The 14,469-nt window shown below is 37.9% G+C and overlaps 1 long non-coding RNA gene across 1 annotated transcript in view; it reads right to left on the reverse strand.

Moving 5' to 3' along the window:
- Positions 1-4,315: 4,315 nt before the first annotated feature.
- LOC133656754 (uncharacterized) overlaps positions 4,316-14,469 on the reverse strand; it is a 245,655-nt gene continuing 235,501 nt past the window's right edge. The window contains exon 4 of the long non-coding RNA XR_009827155.1: positions 4,316-4,646. This is a non-coding gene — a long non-coding RNA (uncharacterized LOC133656754). The remainder of the gene's footprint in view (positions 4,647-14,469) is intronic.

Consider the following 14,469-nt stretch of genomic DNA (forward strand, 5'->3'; position numbering starts at 1 on the left):
GTAGGAAAACATCACATGCTCTGTGGGAAATTGGATCAGAATTTAAAGTTTGGCTACAACAATTTCTCAATTAAATTGTTTATTTTGATTTGTAATTTGGTGCTTCAATGATTTGTTTAATGAGATTAATTAATAAAAAGCCTGCACGACTGCTCTAATATGGCACACATGATTGCGCTGGACTTATGGTGATGTAGGTCGTGCTGCGGGTGATGCGATGTGTGTGTGTGTGTGTGCGTGTGTGTGTGTGTGTGTGTGTGTGTGTGTGTGTGTGTGTGTTCGTGTGTGTTCGTGTATTTCTACCCTTCTTGAGACATCAACAAGGAAAAGTAGCTTCCATATGAGGACCGGCGAACAAGCTAGGACATAAATCATGGTCCCAATAAGGAAAACCATTGCATGTAATAGAGAATGTCTCATTTGCACCCCCCGGTGGTGAAATCTGTCAAAATTATGGTGGTGCCAAAAAGGAGGGATTTTGCAAATTTACTGTGGTCAACATATGAAATGACAAGTGAATAATGAAGATTAAAAACCAATTACAAACAAACAAATAAAGCATTTACAAAAATCTTACCTTTTTTGTATTTGCATAGTTTGTATATATTATTAATGTTGTAAGTACAAATCTTTATATATCTAGAAAGGCTGGTCCTACAGAGGTAGGAGTTTTTCGGACACCATTTTTTTTGGAGATTTCAATCAATCAATCAATCAATGTTTACTTATACAGCCCTAAATCACGAGTGTCTCAAAGGGCTGCACAAGCCACAACGACATCATCGGTTCACATCCCACATCAGGGCAAGGACAAACTCAACCCAATGGGACGATGAGAAACCTTGGAGGGGAACGCAGATGTGGGGAACCCCCCTGGGCGACCGGTGCACTGGACGTTGAGTGGATCTAGCATAATATTGTGAGAGTCCAGTCCATAGTGGATCTAGCATAATATTGTGAGAGTCCAGTCCATAGTGGATCTAACATAATATTGTGAGAGTCCAGTCCATAGTGGATCTAACATAATAGTGTGAGAGTCCAGTCCATAGTGGATCTAACATAATATTGTGAGAGTCCAGTCCATAGTGGAACTAACATAATAGTGTGAGAGTCCAGTCCATAGTGGATCTAACATACTAGTGAAAGTCCAGTCCATAGTGGATCTAACATAATAGTGTGAGAGTCCAGTCCATAGTGGATCTAACATAATATTGTGAGAGTCCAGTCCATAGTGGAACTAACATAATAGTGTGAGAGTCCAGTCCATAGTGGATCTAGCATAATATTGTGAGAGTCCAGTCCATAGTGGATCTAACATAATAGTGTGAGAGTCCAGTCCATAGTGGATCTAACATAATAGTGTGAGAGTCCAGTCCATAGTGGATCTAACATAATAGTGTGAGAGTCCAGTCCATAGTGGATCTAGTTAATAGTGTGAGAGTCCAGTCCATAGTAGATCTAACTTAATAGTGTGAGAGTCCAGTCCATAGAGGATCTAACATAATAGTGTGAGAGTCCAGTCCATAGTGGATCTAACATAATAGTGTGAGAGTCCAGTCCATAGTGGATCTAACATAATAGTGTGAGAGTCCAGTCCATAGTGGATCTAACATAATATTGTGAGAGTCCAGTCCATAGTGGATCTAACATAATAGTGAGAGTTCAGTCCATAGTAGATCTAACATAATAGTGTGAGAGTCCAGTCCATAGTGGATCTAACATAATAGTGTGAGAGTCCAGTCCATAGTGGATCTAACATAATAGTGTGAGAGTCCAGTCCATAGTGGATCTAGCATAATAGTGAGAGAGTCCAGTCCATAGTGGATCTAACATAATAGTGTGAGAGTCCAGTCCATAGTGGATCTAACATAATAGTGTGAGAGTCCAGTCCATAGTGGATCTAACATAATAGTGAGAGAGTCCAGTCCATAGTGGATCTAACATAATAGTGTGAGAGTCCAGTCCATATCGGACCCCCAATTCCAAACCTTGATGCTGAGTGCCAAGCAGGGAGGTAATGGGTCCCATTTTTATAGTCTTTGGTATGACTTTGGTTTGACCTACCCGATCTCTGGGCGGGCACTCTAACCACTAGGCCACTGAGTAGGTAGATAGGTAGATTTTAGATCCACTATGGACTGGACTCTCACAATATTATGCTAGATCCACTCCACGTCCATTGCACCAGTCAACCAGGGTGTCCCCGCATATGCGGTCCCGTCCAAGGTTTCTCGTTGTCATCCCATTGGGTTGGGTTATTTCTTGCCCTGGTGTGGGATCTGTGTGTCGTTGTGGCTTGTGCAGCCCTTTGAGACACTCGTGATTTAGGGCTGAATAATATAAATCAGTGATTTCAGTGTTTCCCCCAAGACTTGGAGTGCAGACGAATGACTCTTACAAGGCTCTTGCCGTGTGTCATTTGAATGGCTTGAGTGTGACAGCGATGACGCAACCAAAGACCTTTGGAGCGATAATTACTTTGGTCAATAAACGGCGGGTTGCCCGTTTTACATCCCATAACGGCGAGGACTAACGGCAGGTTGCTTCATGGAAGGGGGAGATGAATAAATGGAAGCTACAGCCAGGGGGGAGTCGTATCCCAGGTAAATGAGTGCTTTATAGGGGCAGGGGGGGATTAGCACAAATCCCCCCAACACCCGCACAGGCAGAGTGAAGAGAGGGGGCTCTTTCTTGCAAGCGCCACACTTAAAGTTACTTTGCAAATATGCACTTCAGGTGAACGCATATTTTTTCGCCCCCGAGGCACATTGGAAGTGTGTTACGAGTGCATTAACAAGCCTGAAGCGGCGCCCATTCAGACGTTAGTGTGAACACGCGACGGCACGAATCCACGCGGGGGCTCGCCGTGCCATGACGTCTGGGTGTGGCCAGATGCGGGAGGAGTCTAACCATCTCAGGTGTGACGTGTTTTCCCTCAGGCAACTGTAGTGGATTGTCCGAAGCTTAAACAGCGATAAAAGTGAGTTTTGTACAAAAAGTTTATTTACCCATAGTCAAAAGTGCAAAGTCGGATTGAGCTGCCCATGCAGACAAACAAACGCCCTCCGGAGGACACAAGAATCAAGCAATCTCTCTCAGCCCTTGGCCATTTTATCTGTTTCCCCATGCCCCAAGGTCCCGTTGTTTTCGACATGTTTGTTTTGCAACATCCTTGAATCCCTTAGTCATGCTTAGACAATCAAAACATTTTGTAAAATGGTCAAAGCGACTCCATATTCAACTTTGTCCTAAATCTGGTCCTTCGATGGTATAGAATAGAAGAGAAATTAAATGAGCAGACATTCTTAATAGACACAAAATATAGTTCAAAGGTCAGAAATGCTACTACACAACCTAAGGCAGGGGTCACCAACGCGGTGCCCGCGGGCACCAGGTAGCCCGTAAGGACCAGATGAGGAGCCCGCTGGCCTGTTCTAAAAATAGCTCAAATAGCAGCACTTACCAGTGAGCTGCCTCTATTTTTTAAATTGTATTTATTTACTAGCAAGCTGGTCTCGCTTTGCCCGACATTATTAATTCTAAGAGAGACAAAACTCAAATAGAATTTGAAAATCCAAGAAAATATTTTAAAGACTTGGTCTTCACTTGTTTAAAAAAATGCATTAATTTTTTTACTTTGCTTCTTATAACTTTCAGAAAGACAAATTTAGAGAAAAAATACAACCTTAAAAATAATTTTAGGATTTTTAAACACATATACCTTTTTACCTTTTAAATTCCTTCCTCTTCTTTCCTGACAATGTAAATCAATGTTCAAGTAAATGTTTTTTTTATTTTATTGTAAAGAATAATAAATAAATTGTAATTTAATTCTTCATTTTAGCTTCTGTTTTTTTCGACGAAGAATATTTGTGAAATATTTCTTCAAACGTATTATGATTAAAATTCAAAAAAAATATTCTGGCAAATCTAGAAAATCTGTAGAATCCAATTTAAATCTTATTTCAAAGTTTTTTGAATTTATTTTAAAATGTTTGTTCTGGAAAATCTAGAAGAAATAATGATTTGTCTTTGTTAGAAATATAGCTTGGTCCAATTTGTTATATATTCTAACAAAGTGTAGATTGGATTTTAACCTATTTAAAACATGTCATCAAAATTCTAAAATTAATCTTAATCAGGAAAAATTACTAATGATGTTCCATAAATTATTTTTTTAAGTTTTTGTCTTCTTTTTTTCGGTTGAATTTAGAATTTTAAAGATTCGAAATTGAAGATAAACTATGCTTCAAAATTTAATTGTCATTTTTTTCGTGTTTTCTCCTCTTTTAAACCGTTCAATTAAGTGTAAATATCATTAATTATTAATAATAACATAGAGTTAAAGGTAAATTGAGCAAATTGGCTATTTCTGGCAATTTATTTAAGTGTGTATCAAACTGGTAGCCCTTCGCATTAATCACTACCCAAGAAGTAGCTCTTGCTTTCAAAAAGGTTGGTGACCCCTGACCTAAGGTATTCGTCCTCAGCCAAAAAACAAAAAAACAAAAACAAAAAAAAGACACAGGAAAAGCAGCCTAGGAAAAGCAAGTCAAGGTCAGGTTAAGGTCGTGACGTACCGTTGGGGCTTTCCTCGTCGATGGTCACTATAGTCGCTGGGGGGCCGGGCCGGGACAACTTGCACTCTGGAAACGGAGAGAAAAAGAAAAATGTCATTTATAAAAAGAGGAGGAAAAAAACGGTTACAAAAACAAGAATTAAAAATTAAATTAAATTGTTTAACTATTCTATTTTTTTAAATAATTTCAGACCTTTGAGGCACTTGTAATATAGGGCTATATAAATAAAGTTTTGGTTTATTTATATATGGTTTAAGACTTCGCTCTAAAACCAAAATAATTTTAACATGAATATTTACAGTATTTTTCGGACTATAAGGCGAATTAAAATCATTTCATTTTCTCAAAACCCGACAGCGCGCCTTATAACCCGGCGCGCCTAATGTACGGAATCATTTTGGCTGTGCTTACCGACCTCGAAGCTTTTTTATTTGGTACACGGTGTAATGATAAGTGTGACCAGTAGATGGCAGTCACACATAAGAGATACGTACAATTGATTGATTTTGTATTACATGATACATTTAGTACGGTTATTTTAGCATTTCTGGCCTTGTTTTCATTATTAATACTATTAATAAAAATTCCAATATTGATACAATTGTTATTGTATTTACCGTATTTTCCGGACCATAGGGCGCACCGGATTATAAGTCGCACTGCCGATGAGCGGGTCTATTCAGGTCTGTTTTCATACAAAAGGCGTATCAAAGGGTGTAGATTAACTACGGTCAAAGTATTGGACAGGACGTCGAAATGTGTAATAAAGTTGAACTTTATATAAGAAAAAAAATGGGGATACAAACGGTACAAAACGATCCTTATATGTTGTTATCTGTCATTCATTCATCACCCGTAGGCTCGTAATTCTCATCTCAACAACCACAATGCACCTGCTCCCGGTCTTTCTAACATCCGGTTTGCCGCAATGCATTGTGGAACATGCAGTCTTTTAGTTTACCATTTGTTAGGCTATTGAGTAGAAACAACTCAATTCAATGTCAGTGTTTCTCAAATAATCAATATCAAATACATGTATAATTCAAATCAATTCCCTTTTAACTCTTTTTAGCTGTAAATATTAATAGATCAATTTATCAGCAATTAAATCAAACATGCAAATTAGGAATGATCATTACACATGAACTATATAACCCATAAGTTACAACAAAGGGGTCATGTTATGATTTTTTTTCTAAATATAAAAGACTTCCTTGTGGTCTACATAACATGTAATCAGTTTTTCCCATAAACTGCCAAGATACCCGTGGCATAGGGGGCGTGGCTATGGGCGTGGTCAGCATGACATCATCGAGTAATTTGCATAATTTACTACAATGATATGATTTTCTCTAAAAAGGCTTAAAAAATGTATACTTACTAATTAATAATAACAGTTTTGTTTTAAACGTCCATCCATCCATTTTACAATATAATTACAAGGCTTTATGTACATATTTATATACAGATTTGAACAATAAGTTATTCACTGAAATATATTTATTAATTGTGGTTCTTACAAAAAATGTATCTTATAAAATATAAAAGCTAAAATGTCTCAAAGCTCTGCCCCTTTAATTAGTGCATACTAAATAATTTAACTTTAGTCTACTACTACAACCATATTATTTACCAGCAACATAAAGTGAAACAGAGGCAGAGGTATCCTGCCACAGTCAGTAAAAAATAAACAGAAAACAGTAGTGGTCAAATACAAATAAGGCAACAACAGAAGTATCCTAAAAAAAGATTTTTTTTTTATTTGTGGCGGACGTAATTCTTTCGTGTCGGGCCGCCACAAATAAATGAATGTGTGGGAAACACTGGTAATGGTGGTTCTTTGGTCAAAATGTTGCATAGATCAGCTAACTTTTTTTAACGACATTCAGACTTTACTTCAATCAATAACGGAGCAGCAGCTCCTCATCCGTGGCTCACTAGTGCAACAACAACGCCCGGAAATGTGTCCCGTGAAAAAAACGTCCGACCGGAACTCTCCAATAACTAAAGTTCCTCGGGTGAATAATGTAAACTCACTACACCGGTATGTTTTAGTGCTTTCATGGCGAGTTTACTGACAGATATAAATACAAACTTTACACTACTTTATATTAGAAATGGCAACAGGGGAGAATGAATGTCCTATAACAAGAAGATAGAGAACAAGAAGAAGCTTATCGACTACAGTGGCGGAACCACGCACATTTTCGAAACTTATGCAGATCCCAAATACAGATCAGCAGGTGCCAGAAGGTAAGAAAAGTTGCCTTTGCATAATATTGTGAAACAAAACGGCAGATAATATGTCTCCTAATGGGTGCCATTTTGCGGTCCTTATACACACACCATAATAATACTTGTATCTCTGACTACGGTAGCCGCAATGGGCCGACTAGCGATCAAGCGGTGCTGCTTCAAAGTCGTACTAAAAACATTTTGACTAGAGATGTCCGATAATATCGGTCTGCCGATATTATCGGCTGATAAATGCGTTAAAATGTAATATCGGAAATTATCGGTATCGTTTTTTTTAATTATCAGTATCGTTTTTTTTATTTTTTTATTTTTTTATTAAATCCACATAAAAAACACAAGATACAATTACAATTAGTGCACCAACCCAAAAAACCTCCCTCCCCCATTTACACTCATTCACACTCATTCACACAAAAGTGTTGTTTCTTTCTGTTATTAATATTCTGGTTCCTACATTATATATCAATATATATCAATACAGTCTGCAAGGGATACAATCTGTAAGCACACATGACTGTGCGTGCTGCTGGTCTAGTTTCTATGTAACTGTTTTTATATTGTTTTACCTTCTTTTTTATTCAAGACATTTTTTAAAATTTATTTATCTTATTTTATTTGATTCATTTTTAAAAAAAGTATCTTATCTTCACCATACCTGGTTGTCCAAATTAGGCATAATAATGTGTTAATTCCACGACTGTATATATCGGTTGATATCGGTATCGGTTGATATCGGTATCGGTAATTAAAGAGTTGGACAATATCGGCATATCGGATATCGGCAAAAAGCCATTATCGGACATCCCTAATTTTGTCAGATGTTTGAGTGCCGTGTGTAATGTTCTTTATTTTCAATGGAACATTTAAAGTTTTGGTGTTGTTTACTGCCGCCATATTGCAGTCTACACGTATCTCGTATGTGTGACTGCCATCTACTGGTCACACTTATCATTACACCATGTACCAAATAAAATTGCTTCCAGGTCGGTAAGCACAACCGGAATTATTCCGTACATTAGGCGCATTTTAAGTTTGCCCTATCGTCCGAAAAATACGGCACTCTTACTATTATTGTTAATAATAATAATACTATCACTAATAGTAATATTAATATTATTTAGTAGTAGTCATTTAGTTTTGTGACACATTTTGAATGCCCTTATGTATCTGAGTTGTATATGATTCCTATACAATGTTGCCTCTATTACCGTGGTAATAGAGGACACTCCAATGGTAGGTGTATTCCGCAATGTAGGGACACCATTTATTTTAGGATGATTAGGATTACAGTATATGCATTTTAATAAATCCCATAGGTTTCACGCACGATTCCCATGCTACTCAAACATGTCACACATTCATGAAATTGAAATGGAAGTAGAGCTCCAAGTATTCACTTCAGAATCACGTCCGAACCACGTGACTCGATTTGTTAACTGCTTCTAGCAGCAGCTTCCGTGACCCCGAGCTATATGGTAGGCCTGAAGTCATGAATTTAAAATGGAATGTAAAAAATGTATATTTTTAAACTGGAGATGGTTAGAATTACTTACGCTTGCTAAACAGAAGTTGCTCTTTGTGTTGCCCAGTGTGCTTTATTGTTTTGCGTCTGCATAGTTATTGTTGATAGTGTCTAGTGCAGGGGTCACCAACGCGGTGCCCGCGGGCACCAGGTAGCCCGTAAGGACCAGATGAGTAGCCCGCAGGCCTGTTCTAAAAATAGCTCAAATAGCAGCACTTACTAGTGAGCTGCCTCTATTTTTTAAATTTTATTTATTTACTAGAAAGCTGGTCTCGCTTTGCCCGACATTGTTAATTCTAAGAGAGACAAAACTCAAATAGAATTTGAAAATCCAAGAAAATATTTGAAAGACTTGGTCTTTACTTGTTTAACTTTTAACTTTCAGAAAGACAATTTTAGAGAAAAAATACAACCTTAAAAATGATTTTGGGGATTTTTAAACACATATACCTTTTTACCTTTTGAATTCCTTCCTCTTCTTTCCTGACAATTTAAATCAATGTTCAAGTAGTAGTTTTTATTGTAAAGAATAATAATTACATTTTAATTTAATTCTTCATTTTATCTTCTGTTTTTTCGACAAAGAATATTTGTGAAATATTTCTTCAAACTTATTTTGATTAAAATTAAAAAATATATATTCTGGCAAATCTAGAAAATCTGTAGAATCAAATGTAAATCTTATTTAAAAGTCTTTTGAATTTCTTTTAAAAAAAAATTCTGGAAAATCTAGAAGAAATAATGATTTGTCTTTGTTAGAAATATAGCTTGGTCCAATTTTTTATATATTCTAACAAAGTGCAGACTGGATTTTAACCTATTTAAAACATGTCATCAAAATTCTAAAATGAATCTTAATCAGGAAAAAATACTAATGATGTTCCATAAATAATGTTTTTAATTTTTTCAAAAAGATTCGAATTAGCTAGTTTTTCTCTTCTTTTTTTCGGTTTAATTTTGAATTTTAAAGAGTCAAAATTGAAGATAAACTATGTTTCAAATTTTAATTGTCATTTTTTTCGTGTTTTCTCCTCTTTTAAACCGTTCAATTAAGTGTAAATATCATTAATTATTAATAATAACATAGAGTTAAAGGTAAATTGAGCAAATTGGCTATTTCTGGCAATTTATGTAAGTGTGTATCAAACTGGTAGCCCTTCGCATTAATCACTACCCAAGAAGTAGCTCTTGCTTTCAAAAAGGTTGGTGAGATTCAAGATTGCTAGAAGATATTCAACTATTACCTGCCCAGAGTGTGCAGGCTGCAGTTACAATAAACTAAGAAATTAAAAGTAGAGGTCCACAATATATGGGCCTGCAGCCATTGACAAGCCACTAATACCAAAATAATTTTAACATGAATATTTACCGTATTTTTCGGACTATTGAAATGCTTTCATTTTCTCAAAACTCAAGAGTGCGCCTTATAACCTGGTGCGCCTAATGTACGGAATAATTTCGGTTGTGTTTACCGACCTCGAAGCTATTTTATTTGGTACATGGTGAAATGATAAGTGTGACCAGTAGATGGCAGTCACACATAAGAGATACGTGTAGACTGCATTATGACTCAAGTAAAAAACACCAACATTTTACATGGTCCATTAAAAATATAGAACATTACACACGGCGATATCAAAATGTTTTAGTACGACTTTGGTAAGCTATGGAGCCATGTGCATCAACATAGGAGTATTATTATGGTGTGTGTATAAGGTAAGACATTATCTGGCGTTTTGTTTCGCACTGTTATGCAAAAGCAACTTTTCTTGCCTTCTAGTACCTGCTGATGTGTATTTGGGATCTGCGTAAGTCCGGAAAATTTGTGCGAGTCCGCCTTTGTAGTCATAGTCGATAAGCTACCTTCTTGTTATGTAACATTCATCTTTCGCTGTTGCCATTTGTAATATAAAGTACCGTATTTTTCGGAGTATAAGTCGCTCCGGAGTAAAAGTCGCACCGGCCGAAAATGCATAATAAAGAAGGAAAAAAACATATATAAGTCGCATTTTTGGGGGAACTCTTTGATAACTGAAGTTCCTTGGGTGAATAATGTATACTCACTACACCGGTATGTTTTAGCGCTTTCATGGCGAGTCTAATAACAGATATAAGTTAGAACTTTACGCTACTTTAGATTACAAATGGCAACAGCTGAATGCCCCATGATGAGAAGATAGAGAAAAAGAAGGTTATCGACTACGGGGGTCAATGACAGACGCGCGCAAATTTTGAGGACGTATGCAGATCCCAATTACAGATCAGCAGGAACTAGAAGGCAAGAAACGTTGGTTTTGCATAATATTGCAAAACAAAACGTCTGCTAACGGGTGCCATGTTGCCATTGTACACACACCTAGTCAGTGGCCTAGTGGTTAGAGTGTCCGCCCTGAGATCGGTAGGTTGTGTGTTCAAACCCCGGCCGAGTCATACCAAAGACTATATCAAATGGGACCCATTACCTACCTGCTTGGCACTCAGCATCAAGGGTTGGAATTGGGGGTTAAATCACCAAAAATGATTCCTGGGCGCGGCCACCGCTGCTGCTCACTCCTCCCCTCACCTCCCCAAAAAAAAAATTCACCACACCTAATGTGTGTGTGACAATCATTGGTACTTTAATAATAATACTTGTATGTTGACAATCCAAGCGGTGCGGCTTCATAGCTTACCAAAGTCGTACTAAAACATTTTGACAGATTTTCTCAATGGAACATTTGATCTTCATCATCTCGCAGTCTACACGCATCTCTTATGTGTGATTGCCATCTACTGATCATTACATAATGCCCAAAACAAAATGTCTTCAAAGTCTGTAAGCACAACCAGAATTAATAAGTATATTAGCTGCACCTGAATATGAGGTGCACTGTCGATTTTTGAGAAAATTAAGGATTTTAAGTGCGCCTTATAGTCCGAAAAATGCGGTACATTACAGTATTTTTAACAGGGATGTCCGGATATAGGTTTAACTGTACATCTGACGGGGCTAAAGACGGACAGGCGTGTACTTAGCTGTCGTGACATGGGTGTAGAAACAGCGTCTGACAGCCACTTTTTCAAATAAAATATTTACTATACAGCATGAATTGACAGCTACAAGCAGGGCGGCGACCTCACAGGGACAAACAAAAGCAGCTTCACAGATGGCGGTCACAGCAGCTAAGTGGTGCAAGCTCACGGAACACAGGTGATGGCAGACAGCAGCAGATGGAAGGGAGGTTTCTATGCAGCTGGTGCAGGGGGGGGATAGGCGGTCTTGTAACATTTGTGGGTGGGGCATAAAACACTTTAATAAAACAACAACAACAGAAATGAAGAAATAAAACAGACAGCAGAACCCTCTTACCCTCATATTGCCAGTCTGGAGAGGTTAGTGGCATCAGAGAGAAGCAGAAGCATGGAAGAAAAGCAGTTGAGAAACAGCTCGGAGGAATAAAACCACAAAAAAAAACAACAACATCGTAAAAGATGAGCAGATACACTATGTTGCCAAAAGTATTCGGCCACCCAGCCGAATGATCAGAACCAGGTGTCCCAATAACAGGTGTATAAAATCGATTTGTGAAAGCATTGGCGTTGTTAGGCCTATTTTAGGGGGGCTCAAGCCCCCATAAAATGTTCTTAAGCCCCCCTAAATAATTTGGTGTTAAAAAAAAATAAATATATATATATATATATATATATATATATATATATATATATATATATATATATATATATATATATATATATATATATATATATATATATATTTCTTTTTTTTTTACAAATACATGCCGACATATTCATTATAAAGTGGCCCGAATATGAGTTTAAATAAATAATCATATAACCTGTCATTAATCACTCAGTTTCCCCTCACTTCATAGTGTAAGGTAGAGAGCCCCTTTAGTTCATATAGACTTGTTCATATAGAAAATGCCCACATCACTCAAAATCCAGTCCGCATTTTCTCTGCGACCTTGCTTGCGGTCCTGCGGGTGTACGAAGCACTGCAGAACAAGAACCTTGTGTCTGCAATTGTAAATCATTTAGTTTTTAAGTTTTGTGTTTCTTGTAGAATCTATATAAAGTAATATACATTAGCCTATTGTTAAAATAATGAAAACAACATTATTAAATATATTTGTTTTATTGTATTGTTACATTAATAGCTGTTGTATTATTATAGGATGGCTTGTTAAACATTTCATAGGATTTTCAGAGGGAGGAAAAACCAAGACATTTAATATAAAATGTAAAATGAATAAATATATAAAAAGAAAAAGAAAAAAAAATGGTTAAAAGCCATCATCCCGGGGAGCATTTAATTTCGTCCCGTGCATTTTTTTACGTCCCCGGGACGACAGGACTACGTGAATCTCAAGCCCTGGAAGTTACATTTTATTGTTTGCATTATTTGTTTCAGCATTGCACTTTGAAGACGGTCCCTCAGCTATATATATATATATATGAAATACTTGAGTTGGTGAATTCTAGCTGTAAATATACTCCCCTATTAACCACGCCCCCCGCCCCACCCCCGACCACTCCCCCCACCCCCCACCTCCCACCTCCCACCTCCCGGTATCGGAGGTCTCAAGGTTGGCAAGTATGGTGTAACGGTACGTGTATTTGTATCGAACCGTTTCGGTACGGAGGTTATGTTTCGGTGCGGAAGTGTACCGAACGAGTTTCCACACGGACATATTAAGTAGCGCACTGCACGTAGAAACTCCGCAGCCCCGCAAAAGAGGACATGTCCGGTGAAAAGAGGACGTATGGTCAGTCTATCCTAGCCCGTTAGCTGCTAGCAAAAGAGGACTAGCAGTGATCGGTTTCACCGGACGTGAAACCGATCGCTGCTAGCATGCTAGCAGCTAACGGGCTAGGATAGACTGACCATACGTCCTCTTTTCACCGGACATGTCCTCTTTTGCGGGGCTGTCCGGGCGGTGTTTCTTAAATGCCTCCGGCATTTTGAATTAGGGTTGCGTGTATTTTCAATGTACGTTCAGGGTTAGGAAGGGGTTAAAAACAAAACAAAATGTGCGTGCAGCAGCATCCGTGAGGGAGGGGGAGAGAGTTGTGATAAACGCGCAAGCGTCGTCAGGCTCTGCTTTTTATCGATACATTTATCAGATTTAATGTTTTATTATCTATAGCAGGGGTGTCAAAAGTGTGCATTTTTGTAACATTTTCCTTTTTTATTTGGCAAGTTGAAAGAACATGGTGCCAGTATGCTGTTTTTTTCCCCAATAAAATACTGGAAAGGATAGAAATGTAGTTTGTCTCTTTTATCTGATTATTAATCGATTAATCGAAGTAATAATCAACAGATTAATCGCTTATCAAATTAATCGTTAGTTGCCGCCCTAATTGTAATCAACAGAAAGATATTGTCTTCACCCAAGAACTACAAAAGCCAAGAGGAAGCAGGACCAGACTCCCCTCCAGGCACCGCTTCTTTGTACTGTTTTACGACCTTCTCTGTGAACTGTTTACGACCCTCGTCCCTTAGAAACGGCTGCTGCCATGTGGTCAGGGAAAGTCCAAATAAAGGAGGAGGCATACAATATTTCGACAGATTAATCGATTATCAAATTAATCGTTAGTTGCAGCCCTATTTGTAATCAACAGAAATATATTTTCTTCACCCAAGAACTACAAAAGTCAAGAGGAAGCAGGACCAGACTCCCCTCCAGGCACCGCTTCTTTGTACTGTTTTACGACCTTCTCTGTGAACTGTTTACGACCCTCGTCCCTTAGAAACGGCTGTTGCCGTGTGGTCAGGGAAAGTCCAAATAAAGGAGGAGGCGTACAATCTTTCGACAGATTAATCGATTATCAAATTAATCGTTAGTTGCAGCCCTAATTCTAATCAACAGAAAGATATTGTCTTCACCCAAGAACTACAAAAGCCAAGAGGAAGCAAGACCAGACTCCCCTCCAGGCACCGCTTCTTTGTACTGTTTTACGACCTTCTCTGTGAACTGTTTACGACCCTCGTCCCTTAGAAACGGCTGTTGCCGTGTGGTCAGGGAAAGTCCAAATAAAGGAGGAGGCGTACAATCTTTCGACAGATTAATCGATTATCAAATTAATCGTTAGTTGCAGCCCTAATTGTAA

Source organism: Entelurus aequoreus, linkage group LG09 (genome assembly GCF_033978785.1).
Source record: "Entelurus aequoreus isolate RoL-2023_Sb linkage group LG09, RoL_Eaeq_v1.1, whole genome shotgun sequence".
Taxonomy (NCBI): Eukaryota; Metazoa; Chordata; class Actinopteri; order Syngnathiformes; family Syngnathidae; genus Entelurus; species Entelurus aequoreus.